Raw genomic sequence first — 16,213 nt, 5'->3', positions numbered from 1 at the left:
GCATGGAGCCATACTGGTCTCCATTAATAACAATGTAGGCAAATAATCTGTTGCTTCTCAAAAATCCATGTTCATCTTCTACCTGTTCAGTGCTTTCACTGTCTGGAATGAAGAAGAAAAACAGCATTCTGGACCAGCAGTATCAGCGTTACTTGAGACTTACAAGAACACATAGTTTCACTTCCATGGAGTCAAAAGTTGTCTTGTGACAAGCCACCAGGTAGTGGAGTGAATATTTGGGAATCAGCACGCATAAAAGGGGTATGGCTTCCATCTAACACTTTTAACTCACATTGTTTTCCATTCCAGATTTCATTCATCCATCCACCATTACATTATCACACCAGCCAAGTTTCATGAGAAATGGAACTTCATAGAACAGGAGCCATTGTATTCCATTCCCACCCCAAATGTCTGGCGTTCTATTCAAAGTCAGAGCAAGAAGTGGTTCTACTCTTACTTCAAGCAAATGAAGCCCAAAAAACACAAAGAGGGTAATTGAAAGTGGTCGAATAAGGTTCCAGAATCTTCTAGTCTCTAAAGCACTTAATAATACACAGACTATTCCTCAGAGCATAAAATCTCAGATTGTTCCGCAGCTTGTAATGGCCTAGCTTAGCTATTCTAATGACTAGTTTCACTTGTAGGGAAACTTTTAGCAAGTCAGGTCAGCTCTACCCCTAGACCTCTTGCTGCTCCGACCTCATCTCAGTACTATTCCCACACCAGGCTAGCCATCACCCAGCTATTGCATTCCTCTCTTCACTGGCATCTCTGTTCAAATGAATCCCTCTCACTTACCCATGTAAAACCCTCCAAGTCATTAAATTAGATCAAAGTCAAACTTCTTACTATGCTTTCCAAGGCATTTTATGACACAGCTACATTGCAATATTGGTTCATTTAATCATTTCCTTTGATTGTTGAGCTCTGAATAAGGCTTCCATTTTGTCCCTTGAAGAGGTTAAACTCCAATACCAATGTAAGATCATGGTATTGTTACTAGCCTTGTAGTCCCGGCCATTAAAGCAGGAAGAATACTTGTGCCAAAATTTCGAGATCAGCCTGGGTCAGCTAAACCTTGATTCAAACAGACAAATAAGCCAACAAACATTATTGTACTAAGTATTTTATCTGTCTAGAAATGCTCAAATCTTTACATGCTTGATTATTTGTCATTTCTTGTAGCTCAGCACAAGGTCCTCAACTCAGAATTGACTTCTCTAATTAAAATGCCCTTCCTGGCAATAAAGGTGTGGCTCAGTGTTGGAGTGTGTGCTCAGCATATATAAGGTCATGGGTTAAATTCCCAGTATAAGACACAAAAAGGACAGAAAGAAAATTCCCCTTCCCACTTCTGTTATTTTGTCTCATTTTCTAGAAATCTTAATTTGTCCAACTTTACAAAGTTTATCATTGTACCATTTTATATTTTATATCTGTTGCCCACCCCCTACACACACACACACACACACACACACACACACACACACACACATACACGCACGCACACACGCACACACACACACATAGAGTAAGAGTTTCATAAGACCAAGAAATCTATATGCATTGTTCATAATCCCTTTCTAGGACCCGAAGAAGTCCTTGTGTGTGGCAGGTAATGAATAGATACCTGTTGAATTGACCAGATGAAGTGGCTCATGCCTATAATTTCAGTTATACAGAAGAATAGATAGGAGGATTATAGTCCCTGGCCAACCTGAGAAAAATCCTGAGACTCCATTAAAAAAATGACTAAAGCACAAAAGGATAGTAAGTAGGTATGGTTTAAGTGGTACACAGAAAGCACAAAGACCTGAGTTCAAATACCAAGGGTTTGTTGCTGTCCTTGTTGAGTTACTTCCTTTTTCTTCTTTTCAAGCATCCAGTACCCTTCTAAGTAATTAAATGGTAAAATTAGAAATCAAATAACTCTCTTCTACTCATTTGCTCCCTTAAAGATGTGATTAATTAGCTATTTGGAACCGAATCAACTATAATTACAGTATTTTCATAATTCAGAAGACAAAACTTGGAATGAATTCATTAGAATAGTGCAGGGTATAGTAGATAAATCTATCATGATCTTTCCTGGTTATATCTGAGGTATCTGATACTCATCAGTCCTGAGAGCTTATTTCTGACATATAGAAGCTCTAGACATTGGGACACGGTGGTACCAAGGGCTCTATGGAAGGGCTGTCTTCTGAGAAGTCAGCAAAGCTTCTAGGTACCAAGCAGTCAATGCAAAAGCATTCCTCACATTGATTTAATCAGCTTCCTAAAGCAAAGAGAAATAATGATGTTAACAATAAAATGCTACTTGTTGAATTTATAAAACAATATGTCAGTTTCTGTGAAGAAAACTCAAATACAGAATCAATCAGCACTCAGACAGTCTCTGCTACAATCTTAATACTTGTCCTAGCAGAGTTTTTTCTATGCCTAACATGTTTTGTTTGCTTGCTTACTGAGATGGAATTACCCCAAGATAGTTTGAAATCATGACTTTATTTCCTTGTCGAAGCAAAGCATTCCATTCGTGTGTGTGTGTGTGTGTGTGTGTGTGTGTGTGTGTGTGTGTGTGTGTGTGTGTGTGTGTGTGTGTGTGTGTGTGTTGGTCCCAGGGCTTGAACTCAAGAATGGGTGCTGTCCCTAAGCCTTTTTTTTTTTTTTTTTTTTTTTTTGCTCAAGGCTAGTGCTCCACCACTGAGCCACAGCTCTACTCCTGGCTTTTTGGTGGTTAATTAAAGATAAGAATCTCATAGACTTTCCTCTCTGGGCTGGCCTTGAACTATGATATTCAGTAGCTAGGATTATAAATGTGAGCCACCAAGTCCTGCTGAAACATGTCATTCTGAACAATTTTGTAGATGCCTTCAGCAATTTCCAAATATTTCCTTAGGAAAAATTCTCAAAGTGGACAGACTAGTTTAAGAGGAAGATTTTGGAAATGTTTTGTGGCTGTTTAATTCATACTGTTAAGTGGACTTCTAGAAAAGCTGTCCATTTTCATACACTGTTCTCAATGGAAGTGACTCCTCCCCAGGCCTCCCAAACTTTTAGAGATTGATTTCTGTGCACCTGCCTTCACCCACATGTGTCAATGGCTCTGCAGAGGTACTTCATCCCTATGATGATCATTCCTATACTGTGTTGTTCACAGAAGGAACATGATCTGTGTGTGTGTGTGTGTGTGTGTGTGTGTGTGTGTGTGTGTGTGTGTGTGTGTGTGTGTGTTGGAGGGGGGGAGGAAAGGGGCTTACTGTTCTACGAGCTAATCTGGCTCGTCTAGAAAAGTTGTAAATAGAATTCTGTTAGGGCTGGACTCAGCTGTCAGAGCTATGCCCTGAATTTCAAAAGTGGGTGGTAATTTCCATAAATATGCCACTTCAAATACATGTACTCGAGGGAGTCCGCATTTCATCCTCCAAGAGAGGAAACACAATTGTGGACAATTCAATATCCAAGACATTTCAGCCTAAGCAAACAAAAAGGCAGAGAGGCCAACTGGATGTCAAAACATCCCAAAACATTTAACAAAGCTGGGCAAAATCCTTTCTCTATAGAGGAAAGTCATGGATCACAAATAAATAAGTTCAAAAAGCTTTTCCGAAATAAACAAAAATAATCTCTGGACGTTGACCAAAGCTTAGCTGAGTGAGCTAATGGAATTGCCATACCAGGGCTGTGTATTCTTTTTATTATTATTATTGTGAAAATACCGTACAGAGGGGTTACAATTACATGAGCAAGGTAATCAGTACATTTCTTATCAAGCGTTGTTGCCTCCTCCTTTGTTTCCCCTTACCATCCCTTACCATCTCCCCCCCACCTCCCCTGCATACACCCCTCCCCCACCCTGTGCCAAAATTGTAAAGTTCATTTTTCAACATAACGTCTTGTACATCTCATTGTTGCAATGGGTAGGGCTGTGTATCCTACAATGGTCTCTGGGCTTGATGGTTTATTTCTCTGAGTGCTGATAACATGCCAGGCTTTGTGGTACGGGCCACTAACAGGAGGACATTATCAACAAGTAGAGTATAACTTAAAAGTTATCAGAAGCAGTTGAACAAGTTTACACTCCCACTTCTGATAACTTTTAAGTTATACTCTACTTGTTTGGAAAGCAGTATGGAGGTTCCTCAAAAGACTCCACATAGAGCTCCTCTATGACCCAGCAATCCCACTTTTGGGCATTTACCTGATCACAAACAAGACCATACTAAAGCTACCAGCACAACTATGTTTATTGCTGCACTATTTACCATAGCTAAGATATGGAACCAACCCAGATGCCCCTCAGTAGATGAATGGATCAAGAAAATGTGGTATATATACACTCTATGCCTCCATCAGAAAGAATGACATTGCCCCATTTGTTAGGAAATGGAAAGACTTGGAAAAAATTATATTAAGTGAAGTAAGCCAGGCCCAAAGAAACATAGGTCCCATGGTTTCCCTTATTTGCAATAACTAGTATATGTCTGAGTCAAGCAGAAAAGGTCAGATAAGTTGATGTTAGGGGAACAAACCCCAAGATAAGGATTCAATTGTTTTTTTTCTTTCATGCAATTGTTTTTTAACATAGTTATAAGATGATTTCTATGTTGCTTTGTATGTCCCTCCCCCATGGTATAACCCCTGCTTTCACTGTATTTGATGTTGGTATAATTTGTGGAGGGGAAGGGCATAAACAAATTGTTTAACTAGGGATACAGGTGGACCCATTGCAACAATGAGATGTACAAGTTGTTATGTCAAAAAAAGAACTTTACAACTTTGGTGGGGGCAGGGAGGATCAGTTAGGGGGAGATGGGGGGAGTATGGGAAGGGATGGGAAGGGTAAACAAAGGAGGAGGCTACAATGCTTGATAAGAAATGTACTCGTTATCTTGCCCATGTAATTGTAACTCCTCTGTATGGTATTCTCACAATAAAAAATAAAATAAAATAATCAGAAAAAAAAAGTTATCAGAAGCATGGTAACACCTAAGGTGTAGCCCAGATGGATTGGGCCAGAACATCTGGAAGGGAATCCAAGAGACTTGTCTTTCCAGGTGAATCCAAATCAAAGCACTTTGGTGACCACTGGTTAAAATAATTGCAGAGAGAACTACAGCTAAGGAGAAATCAAGAGGCTTCCCAAAGGAGGTGATGTGTCTGTGTTCTGAAGGATGAGTTATTCTACCGTCATTTGCAATTTGAGTTGTACCAACAGCAGATACTATCCAAATCCCACACAAAGAGACCTAAAAGTCTTTCATGTGGGACAAGAGCTAGTGTTCTTCCAAATTTTTTTTCCACTGATGGTGAGGAATATTTAGCATTTCTATTCAGAAAGCACTATCAAAATTGGCAGAGTCCTTTATTTCCTCTATATGGTCTAGAATGCTGAGAACAACATAAGACCAAATATATATGTGTACATATGTATATATGTGTATATATAGTAAATATATATTTATATATAATGGAAAGAAAATGTCACACCAAAACTTGCCATAGGCAAATGTGCCACGGCAGGTACTAGAATGACAACCAGCTATGGCATCAAGAGAAAAGACATGTGCTTTCCTGCAATGGTTTGCCTCTTCAGTAATGGATCAAAGACGTATTTGGCTGCCTCTCTTTTGGTTGTTCCTTCCTCCCCGAGGCAAGACAATGAGGACCCCACATGTAAGGTGAGCCATGCTCCTACCCACTGGCTTTTTTTTTTTTTTTTTTGGTATTTAAGGTAGATACAAACTGCTCAGCCATTGATCCATTCACTGTCATCCTGCGTAAATCAATAATCTATTAGTCTCTTTAAATTAGAATTAGATTCATCAAAAGTCCTTGAGAGGCTTCAGACGCCCTGTGCTTATTCCAGGCGAGCACAATCAGTCCATGGAATGACAGAATTTTTTTTTTCTGGAAAACTCTGCCGGCTCAGCAGACAATGTGTTCTATATTAGCTCATTCAGCGATCTCAGGCAGTCCAAAAAAGCAGTTTTCAAACTTCCCAGGGGGAAGGAGGCTTGTGTCATTCAATAAAGCAACTATGCTCCAGCTATCCTGATGTAATTCTGTTGGGGGAAGCAGTCTTTGAGGAATCATTCAGACCGGTATTTTGTCTCCTGCTTTCATTTCTTTGCTTGCTTCCTTATTGACTGATTCAGTCCTGCTTGGTGACTGCCTCCCCCCTCCCCCTGCCAACTAGCAGCTGCTTCCAAAGTGGTATCCAAACTGCTAACGATTTGTGCAACAGGGATGGACTAAAGCTGAGAGATGTCTGGCTCCATGGTTCTCCCTGGAGCAGAGATGCTGAGAGCATTTCCCTGCTTCTAGTCACTGCACATCTCTTGCGGACTGTGAGCCTTTAGGCTTCGAGAGCCCATCCAACCTATGCCATCAGAAATTCATAATTTGCACTTTACACCTCTCTAGTTCCACAACTTATAGACGATGGTCACCAAGAGCTTCAGTCACCTTCTTTGTAAAATTAGTCATAGGAGAGGCTGGACTTGGGTAGGAATCTCACACTTTGGATTTTAGCTGCATAGGAGGTTGGGATCTGTGGATGGAGATTTGAAAAAGCAGAAAAGTCTGCTTTTTCTTTTTTTTGGGGGGGGGGTCCGATCGTGGGGCCTGAACTCTGGGTCTGGGTGCTGTCCCTCAGCTCTTCAGCTCAAGGCTAGCGCTCTACCACTTGAGCTACAGCGCCACTTCCGGCTTTTTTCTTTTTGCTTATGTGGTGCTGAGGAATCAAACCCAGGGCCTCGAGCATGCAAGGCAAGCGCTCTACCACTGAGCCACCTTCCCAGTCCCAAGTCTGCTTTTTCTTATCTCCAATTAACCAGCAAAAAGTCAGACGTGGCATTGTGGCTCAAGTAGTACAGCATGAGCCTTGAAGAAAAAAAGCTAAGGGAGAGTGTGAAGCCTTGAGTCCAAGTCTGTCCTATTAAAAAGGACCTTGCACACAAAACAAACATACAAACAAATTAATCATAGGAGTTATTTGCCATATTACTCAGAGTGGTACAGATTTCTCCCAGCAAGAAAACAGGCTCTGGCCCTCCACTAGAGATGTTCAGGCTCAATGGTGAAGGGCTATTACATACTTTCTTTGTCCCATTCCTCATGAACAGATCGAATTCAATAAAAACAAATCTCCCTTCCCCCTAAAAGAGAAGAAAAACATAATATGTCCAAAGCACCAGCTCCATTAGATTAGCAGACATAAAAGTACTCTGTCAAAATGCTAGAAAAGTTTCTGAAAACTTGTAGTCAATCTCTGCTCTTCTCTGTAGTGGACTGCAGTGGGCACTTCAAGAGCTGGCTAACCAGTCCATGGAAGGGATTTGATAAAGCCTGGCTCCTATCAAACTTCACATTCAGAGGCTGTTTGGAGATAAAACAAAAACAAAACTGAACAAAACCAGAACTGATGGGGTGGGTAAAAAGAAGACACCAGCTCCTACCCACACAGACATCCATAGCCATTGTGGCAACTCTGGGACTCCATTCATTCCCACAATGAGAGAGAGATGGGGGGAGGAGGGGGAGGGAGAGGGAGAGAGGGAGGGAGCAGGGAGAGAGGAAAGGAGGGAGAGAGGGGGGAGGGAGAGGGAGAGAGGGGGAGAGGGAGAGGGAGAGAGGGAGGGTGCAGGGAGAGAGGAAAGGAGGGAGAGAGGGGGGAGAGGGAGAGGGAGAAGGAAAGAGAGAAAAATGTCACTGCTTGTTAAGAGGACTTGGCACCGGAGATCTCAACTCACCTGAGAAAACACAGTATAAGTGTTCTAGTTGTTACAACACACCTGAGTGTCATTTAAACACACAGAGCATCTCCAACAATAGCTGGGTCCCCAATTCCTAGCATGCTTGGCATTTTTCTAAAGGTTAGATTGAGTAGCAGATAACATTTTTAAGGGAGCTCAATATACTTTTTCTTTCTTTTTTCCTTCGTGAGAGCTAATTTACGGCTGGCTAACTAACCCATGTTGACAGATTGCAGGATTTTAAGCTGAGCCTTGAGTAGAAGCAGACAGGCATCATACATTATGAAAGTCCTGCCTTGTTCCTAGAACCTTCCTTGATGAAGACAGTATTTTAATGCACTCTTTAGGGGCAGCTGAGCCTTAAAAGAAAAGAAGAAGAAGAAAAAAAGAGTTGTAAAGCAAAAGGCATTTCCTGCAAGGCCTCTGGGGAATTTTGAGCCCAGAGCTCTGGGGTCCCGGTGGGCGGGAGTCATTTCAACTAATTAAGGGAGAAGAGCAAAGCCTTGCTTTTGGTCAAAACATTCAGTTGGCTGCATTTTTGTTGGCACTAAAGAGGGCCTATCTGGATCCCCCTCCCCTCCCCTTTTTCTGTGGATTCACTGCAGGATTGCAAAGCCCACAGCTCACATACATTAGGGGAGAAAGTCAAAGGAAACGCCAAAGTTCAACTAAAGTACAAGTAATTAGAACCAGATTCTCCCGCGCCCGGGCCTGGCGTGGGCGCATGCGCGTGCGGGCGCGCGCAGAGACTTGTGAGTAAAATGTCATTTACAGGCCTGCAAGCGTCCCGCTTGGGGACATGGGGGGGAGGGGCTCGCTGCTGTCGCCCACTCCATTTCCCCGTCTCCTCTTGGCGAGGGCTTCTGCTTTGAATCATCTTTCAAGGCAGAAAGCGGCTTGTTTGCACACACACACGCACACGCACACAAGGGCTTTTGCAAAGCTGTGAATCGCATTCTGAAATTAGGTAATCGCGCTCTGCTGTGAGTCTGTCTCGCCTGGGTCGGTGGCTGGCTTGGTGATTATCAAGCGGCTCCCAGATTAGTTCCCCGGTTTGGGGCGGCCGGGAGAAGCCAGGAGAAGGAAAACAGCCCGGCTGGACCCTTTGGCAGTCTTGACTCGGTAACCTGCCCATGACCCTGAAGAAGTGTGTGTTTGCCCCGGTCACCGCCAGAGCTGGCCCAGGGCTGGAGCTGGGTTATGAGAATCCCCGCTATTCTGGCCACACATGTAACAGGTGCTGAACACAAGCAAGGGACAAAAGGAGGGGTGGGGAAGGGGAGGGAGAGAAGACTTTGATTTTTGAGTCTGGAAAGAATGCCTCGCTTTTCAAAGTGTGGTCCAATACCCACCCGGTGTCAGCGTGGTCTGGGAAATGGTTACAAGGCAGAATCTCAGCCCCATCCCAGAAATGACGGATCAGGGTCGGTATTTGAAGCAAATCCCTTGATAAATCCTATATGCATTAATATTGGAGACACTCTAACATAAAGATGTCTCTTGGTGGCTAACGTGGTAATCCCAAACATTTCGCTGACTCAGTTGGGCGTGGGAACTCCCTCATCTTCTCCCTTTAAGGCTCCTTAGGAAGTACTCCACCACGTTAAAAGTGCTAACAGCATTGAGATCTTCAGACTTGAAGGTGTTTATGCTCTTTGTAAACCAGAAGCTCTCTCTCCCCTACGATTCTTGGCAGTGACTTCTAATAGGCTCTGCTGAACACATACTATATACATCTGCTGAACACATACTATCTACATCATGGCCTTGGTAAGTGCTTAATGGATATTAATTCAGTTGTTACCCCAGCACAAGCTCTGTCTCTTAGAATAAGGAAACTTAAAACCACAATATTATCAACTAAAACAGCCAATATTTTTTAACTGTTCATTTTCTTTCTCCCTCATTTTGTGTGTGTGTGTGAGTGTGTGTGTGTGTGTGTGTGTGAGTGTGTGTGTGTGAGTGTGTGTGTGTGTGTGTGTGTGTGTGTGTGTGTGTGTGTGTGAATGCCTATACTGGGGCCCGAACTCAGGGCCTGGGCACTCTCCTTTGAGCTTTTTTGCTCAAACCTGGAGCTCTGCTAGTTGAGCCTCAGCTCTACTTATGGCTTTTTGCTGGTTAATTGGTAATAGGAGTCTCTTGGAGTTTCCTGCTTCAGCTTGCTTTAAGTCTCAATGTTCAGATCTCAGCCTCCTAAGTGAGTAGTTAGGATTACAGGCATGAGCCACCCAGTGACTATGTAATTCCTTTTCCTTTAACCCACATTCATGATTTTCCAAATATGGATTTGACGCAAGATTTGGTTAACTTTGCCAGGAGAGTCTGGGTATCAGAGATTCAGGACCCACACACCAGCAGGGACCACATTCTACACCACTGACCTCTACCATCCATATGTGGTCTTATTTTCACAGTGACACACTTAACTCCTACGTCTCTTTGTCAGAAGATGTGTTCTTGCTTCCAGGAACATATTTAAAAAATCATCTCATGGAACAGCTTGTGTGGTGTTCGATATCACTTCCCAAGGACATGCTAACAGTAAAACAGGGTTCAAATAAATTTCCCTTTAAAAATCACTTAACAGGCTGCCACCTCTAACTTCTTATTAATGATCTGAACTGGGAGGCATAATAGACGGAGCTTATGTTAAAAGGGGCAAGTCCTGGATCTGGTCTCAGGAGTCATGTGTAGATGAAGTGATATTCATCTATAGAATCCGTTTACTAGCGTGCAAACTGGATTGAAATCAGAGCATCAAAATGGATATGGCCTTTAATACACATACTTTTCTGAAGTGCTGAGGACCAGGTCTGGGGTTTAGCCTTATAGAACAGTCTGAGGAGAGGTGCTTTCTGGAGTATTTAAGAAAGGTAACTATAACATTTTGCTTTGTCACATCTCTGAGTTCTGAGAAAGCTCAAATGTGATTGAGGTTTTAGCCAGATCTCTCATTTCAGACTAACACTCTGCTTGCTTGGTTACCCTTCAGCTGCAAAATTTTTTGATTTTTTTTCATTGTTGTTGTATTTGTTTTTACAAATGCACCATATTACCAGTCTTAAATGATTGTGAAAGTAATTAGATCTTCACAGATTGGTTTTTCTTGGTTCCTAAAAGGAAAGAGACTGCTATAACCCTGCATGACACCTGCAGCTGTTGTGAGAGGTGAAAGATTTTTTGTTTTTGTTTTGTTTAATGTGCCAATACTGGGGCTTGAACTCAGAGCCTGGGTACTATCATTTAGCTTTTTAGCTCAAGGCTAGCAATGTACAATTTGAGCCACAACTCCATTTCTGGTTTTTTACTAGTTAGTTGGACATAGGAATCTCACAGACTTTCCTATCCAAGCTGGGTTTGAACCATGATCCTCAAATCTCAGTCTCCTTGAGTAGCTAGGATTACAGGTGTGAGCCATGAGTCCCCATTGAGACTTTAATAGACTTCTCTGTGAGGCAGATCTAGATTTGATCTCTTAGGAATTTAATCATAAACTAGCATGTTGACGTGAAAAGCTCTATGAACAACTATTTAAAAATCAATGAAAATAAATACAACGATTAAATGAATAATTTAATAACTGCTGAGCACCAGTGGCTCATGCTTATAATCCTAGCTACTCAGGGGGCTGAGATCTGAAGATCATGATTGGAAGCCATCCTGGGTGTGGAGTTGTGGCTCATGGGGTAGAGCACTAACCTTGAAAATGCCAAGCAATAGCTTCCAGGCCCTGAATTGAGGTGTTAGTACCTTCACATGCATGTATGTGTGTGTGTGTGTGTGTGTGTGTGTGTGCGTGCGCGCGCACACACACAATTTAATTATATTGTTTTCTTTAGGTCTCTGAACCTTATTGTTTTTTTCCTTGAAAAAGTTAGATAATCCTAAAATTTTCCTTGTGGGGGAAAAACAAAAAAAAAGTTTGCCTCCGACTTGGCATATGGTAGATACTCAATAAATGCTAACAGCTCCTTCAATCCCCCCATCCCCAACACATTTCCTTTCCATCTTCCTTACCCTAGGGTCGGGTTTCATAATCAAAACCAAATTTTCCCCTTAGGCATTCTTCCCAATATCTGGAGATCTGGAGCCACCCCTTCGGGATGTGAGTTGGCTACTGCAGGGCAGAGACACCCATGCACGGAGCGGGCCTCTCATTCCTATGGCCACCAACATGGCGACCAATCTAACTGCAACTTGTTCCAGCAACTTTATAAATCCTTCATGGCAATACTTTAGCCTAGTTGCCACAACACAACTGTAGGCACTTCGTGTGTGTGTGTGTGTGTGTGTGTGTGTGTGAGGGGGGGGGAGAGAGGGAAGGGAGGGTTCTGGGGCTTGAACTCAGGGCCTAGGTGCTATCCCTGAGCTTTTTTTGCTCAAGGCTACCACTCTATCACATGAGCCAAAGTTCACTTCCAGCTTTTTGCTGATTATCTAGAGATAAGAGTCTCAAATTTCCTGCCTGGGCTGGATTTGAACCTCAATCCTCAGATCTCAGCTTCCTAGGTAGCTAGGTATGAGCTATAGATGCTTGGTTCTTTGCATTTATTTCATTTCCATTCTACCTGAAACAAAGGACCACCCAGTCAGGAACATTGGAACCTATTAGGTGGAGCAGGGAAAATACAGAACATTTCAGTGAAAGGCAGGCCCCTCCATCCTGAAGAAAGAACCATCTGGCCGGAATTACAAAAGATGGTAAAGTTGACAACCCTCATCTTTGGTGCAAAGGCATCTCATGAAAGGTCTGGACAAAGGGCTGCAGGGGAAACCCTGTGTTTCCTAATCTGAAGAATGCCAACTGTACACTCTGTAAACTTCAGAAAAGTATAAAAACATCTAAAAAATAGCACTTTGCACTTTACATTATTAGAATTACTGAGATGAAATGGATAATCCCATATGCTCGTGTCTTTTCTTTTTTACTTTTTCTTCCTTTCTCTTTCTTCCTTCCCTCCTTCCCTCCCTCCTTCTTTCCTTCCTTTCTTTCCCTCCATCTCTTTCTCTTTATTTCTTCTTTTCTTCCTTTGTTTTCCTTTCTTTCTCCTTTTCTGTCTTCCTTTTCTTTTTCCTTCCTTCCTTTCTTTCCCTTCCTCTTTCTCCTTATTTTCTTCCCTTTCTCATTTCCTTTCTCTTCCTTTTCTCCCTTCCTCCCTCCTTCCCTCCTTCCCTCCCTCCCTCCCTTCCTTCCTTCCTTCCTTTCTTCCTTCCTTCCTTCCTTCCTTCCTTTCTTCCTTCCTTCCTTCCTTCCTTCCTTCCTTCCTTCCTTCCTTCCTTCCTTCCTTCCTTCCTCTCTCTCTCGTGTTTTTCTTATTTTTTCCCCTTCTTTCCTCTGGTACTGGGGCTTTGTGCTTGCGAGGCAGACATTCTACCACTTAAGCCACTTGCCCAGACCTTTTTGCTCTGGTTTATTTCTCAGCTAGCCTTTCATTTTTTGTCTGGGCTTCCAATCCTGCTGGGATTACAGGCATGTACCACCACCTTTGTGCCCTGACCTCCCGCCCCCCTCTGGACCTGGGCGCTGTCTCTCAGCTCTTCAGCTCAAGGCTAGCACTCTACCACTTGAGCGTCAGCCCCACTTCTGGCTTTTTCTGCTTCTGTGGTACTGAGGAATCGAACCCAGGACCTCATGCTTACAAGGCAAGCACTTATCACTGAGCCACTTTCCCAGCCCCCTGACGAATATTTTGTCACCATAAATAAATGTCAAGAACCTCCACTAATAGCATCATAGCAATAATAATTGGTAACTTAGATGTTCAGTATATATGATGGGGCAGTCACTCATTCTGCTCTGAGCATGTTATGTGTACTAATCTAAATCCCAGGGTGACTAGAAATAACTAGCATTTTTTTTTTCCAGGCCAGAAGACAGAGACACAGGTAGTTAAGTAACTCACTCAACGTCAAGCTCTGAGGATAAGCAGGAAAGTCCCTCCGAATTAGGCACAGGAATTAGACGTCTGTCTCTTCCCTGCTGAGAAAGTCCCACTCTTCAGAAGCCAGATCAGCAGGGCAGCCTCTCTGGGCCAGCTTTCAAAGCCCATGGCGTTGCCCCAAGGGAGTGTGACAGGATCAGTCACTGGGCAAGTGTAGCCTGCATGGGGCAGCCTGAAGCTTTGTAGGGAGGAGTAGGAGGGCCAGAGCCCATACCAGGCTCCAGGCTAGCTTCCTCTCACTCACCCTGAGGGCCCCCATCCCCCTTCCCCCTCTCCCTACACCTAACCAAGGTTTCCTTGGAGCAAGAAGGAAAGCAAGATCCAATCCAGATTTCCACATGGTATCTCCTGTTACTGGCCACAGAGGTGGATGTCCAACTTTCTCTCTTCCTTTTCAGTGGGAAGGGATACTAGAATACCCTTCTGCATCTTCCAGGTGACTAACACAAATGTTGTTACTACTAGAGCTAGCCTGGGTGCCTTGGTTCAGAGAGATTTACTTGGTGATGTGACATTTAAGTTGGTTTCTATTACAGAACTGTTCAGATTTACAGAGGAGCGATCCTGGAACTTAAGGCCTAATGTTTGCTAGGCAGGAGCTCTACCACTTGCGACTAGCATCCATCCAGCCCTTCTTGGCACTGGTTAGTTTTGAGTTAAGAGTTTGGACTGTGATCCTCCTATCTGTGCTTCTCCATATAGCTGGCAGGACACACGGATGCCATCCTGATATGGAGGTCTCATGAACTTTTGGCCCAGTCAGCTGGCCCTCAACTGTGAATCAATCCCATCATCTCTGCCTCCCAAGTATCTAGAATTATAGGTTTGAGTTCAAGTCTGTCTCCCATTTTGATTGGTAGTAGGGTTTGAACTCAGGACCTTGTACTTGTTAGGGAGTCATTGTATGTTGAATCTTGCTTCCAGTCCTTTTATTGTACTGATTAGAGGGTAGCCAGGGTCTTGCTGGTTTGCTTTTCTAGCTCACTTTTGGATTTAGATCCTCTATTTTACTCTTCTCAGAGTAGCTGGGATGACAGACATGCTTAGCATACCATGCTTAGTATCTGTTGACATGGACTATCTCCAACTTTTTTTTAACCTGAATTGGTCTCAAACTGAAATCCTCCTGATCTCAGCTTCCTGAGTATTTAGGATTAAGGGTGTTGACCACTGATCTAACAGTGCTCTTTTGATATGTAGAAAGGTTGATATGCAGAAAGTTCCAAAGTGTTTTTAGTTTTCTTTCTTTCCCAAGAAACAAAGGAAAACATGAAAACAAGTGTGAGATGAATTTTTACCAACTTTCCAACAGTAAGCTATTCCCAAGATTCGGGTCTTTTTTTTTTTTTTTTTTTTTTTTGGATAGTCCCAAGAATTTGTCTGTCTTGACCCATAGCTTGTTTCATCCATTTGACGGGAAGTATGGAGTCTAGATTTGTCCTTCCTGGATTCAGTTCTCACTGGATTAAATTCCCAACTCTGCTTTTTTTTTTTTAATTAGCTGTGTGACTTTGGACACTTAGTTACATAATCTCTGTGTACCCCAATTTTCCTGCTTGTCAAAGATGGCAGTGTAGTCTTCAGTGGCTCGTTCTAAAGAGTAAGCAGCCCCTCACTGTCAAGCCCTTGGCACCAGGCTGCCACTCAAGCAGAGTTACTGTCATTACTGAATCATGTTTGTGCTGATATCTGCTGCTGCCCACCTGTCCGTCTTTCTCATGTGCCCCATGTCCATATTTCTCATGTGCATCAGCCTCACACTTTGATTAGCTGGCTTTACTTCCATTTCCCCGCTGATGGACCTGTGTAATGATCTAGAAGCTAATGTGAGCAGAAGCCATTCATTGGATTGGCTCATCCTGCATCCCTCGTCCATCTTTTCTTCCTGGCCCACCCATATTAGAACAGATAGCTCTCTCCCTGGGGCTCTCCTTGGCAGCCCACCCTGTTCAGGGGACCCTCAAAAGCACAAAGCTCACCACAGGAACTTGCCCGAAATAGGGGCCTGGGGGATCACAAGCTACTGCAAACTCAAGTGCCAAACAGGATGGAGGGTGGGGGACAGCCTGGGGCGGTGATGGTGAGCAGGCAGCAGCACACAGAATCCCCGAGGGCTCAGCCCACAGGATCATGCTGGATTACAGCACGGGGAGACTCTGCTCCAGGCATGCAGACAGATCACCTGCCTCCGGCAGATGCCTGCATGTGGAACATCACTGCCAGGGCTTAGGAAAGTGTGTGGTACATAGCAGGAGCTCAATAAATGCGTGTCTAGACTAGCTGAGTGAAAATAAAGCCACAGCAATGTCTGTGCACTCACTGGCACACTCTCTCCAGAGTAGCTGATTTGGGGTACGCTTCCATTCTCATGACCCTTGGTGACAGTGGTGTGACATGCATCACTGTGAGGTTTTCAATTCTGACCTGCATGTAGATATGCATACAGGATCTACAAGTGTGTCTATAGTTGACACTCTACGGCTTGAGCCACAACTCTCCTGCTCAGCT

The 16,213-nt window shown here is 43.4% G+C and overlaps 1 protein-coding gene across 1 annotated transcript in view; it reads right to left on the bottom strand.

The window, feature by feature from the left end:
- The window catches only part of Rarb (retinoic acid receptor beta), a 147,434-nt gene that overhangs the window by 114,015 nt on the left and 17,206 nt on the right, over positions 1 to 16,213 (bottom strand). The window lies entirely within an intron of this gene.

The sequence above is a fragment of the Dipodomys merriami genome, unplaced genomic scaffold (genome assembly GCF_024711535.1).
Source record: "Dipodomys merriami isolate MVZ:Mamm:240054 unplaced genomic scaffold, mDipMer1.0.p SCAF_13, whole genome shotgun sequence".
Lineage (NCBI taxonomy): Eukaryota > Metazoa > Chordata > Mammalia > Rodentia > Heteromyidae > Dipodomys > Dipodomys merriami.
This window is presented reverse-complemented; position numbering and strand designations above follow the sequence as displayed.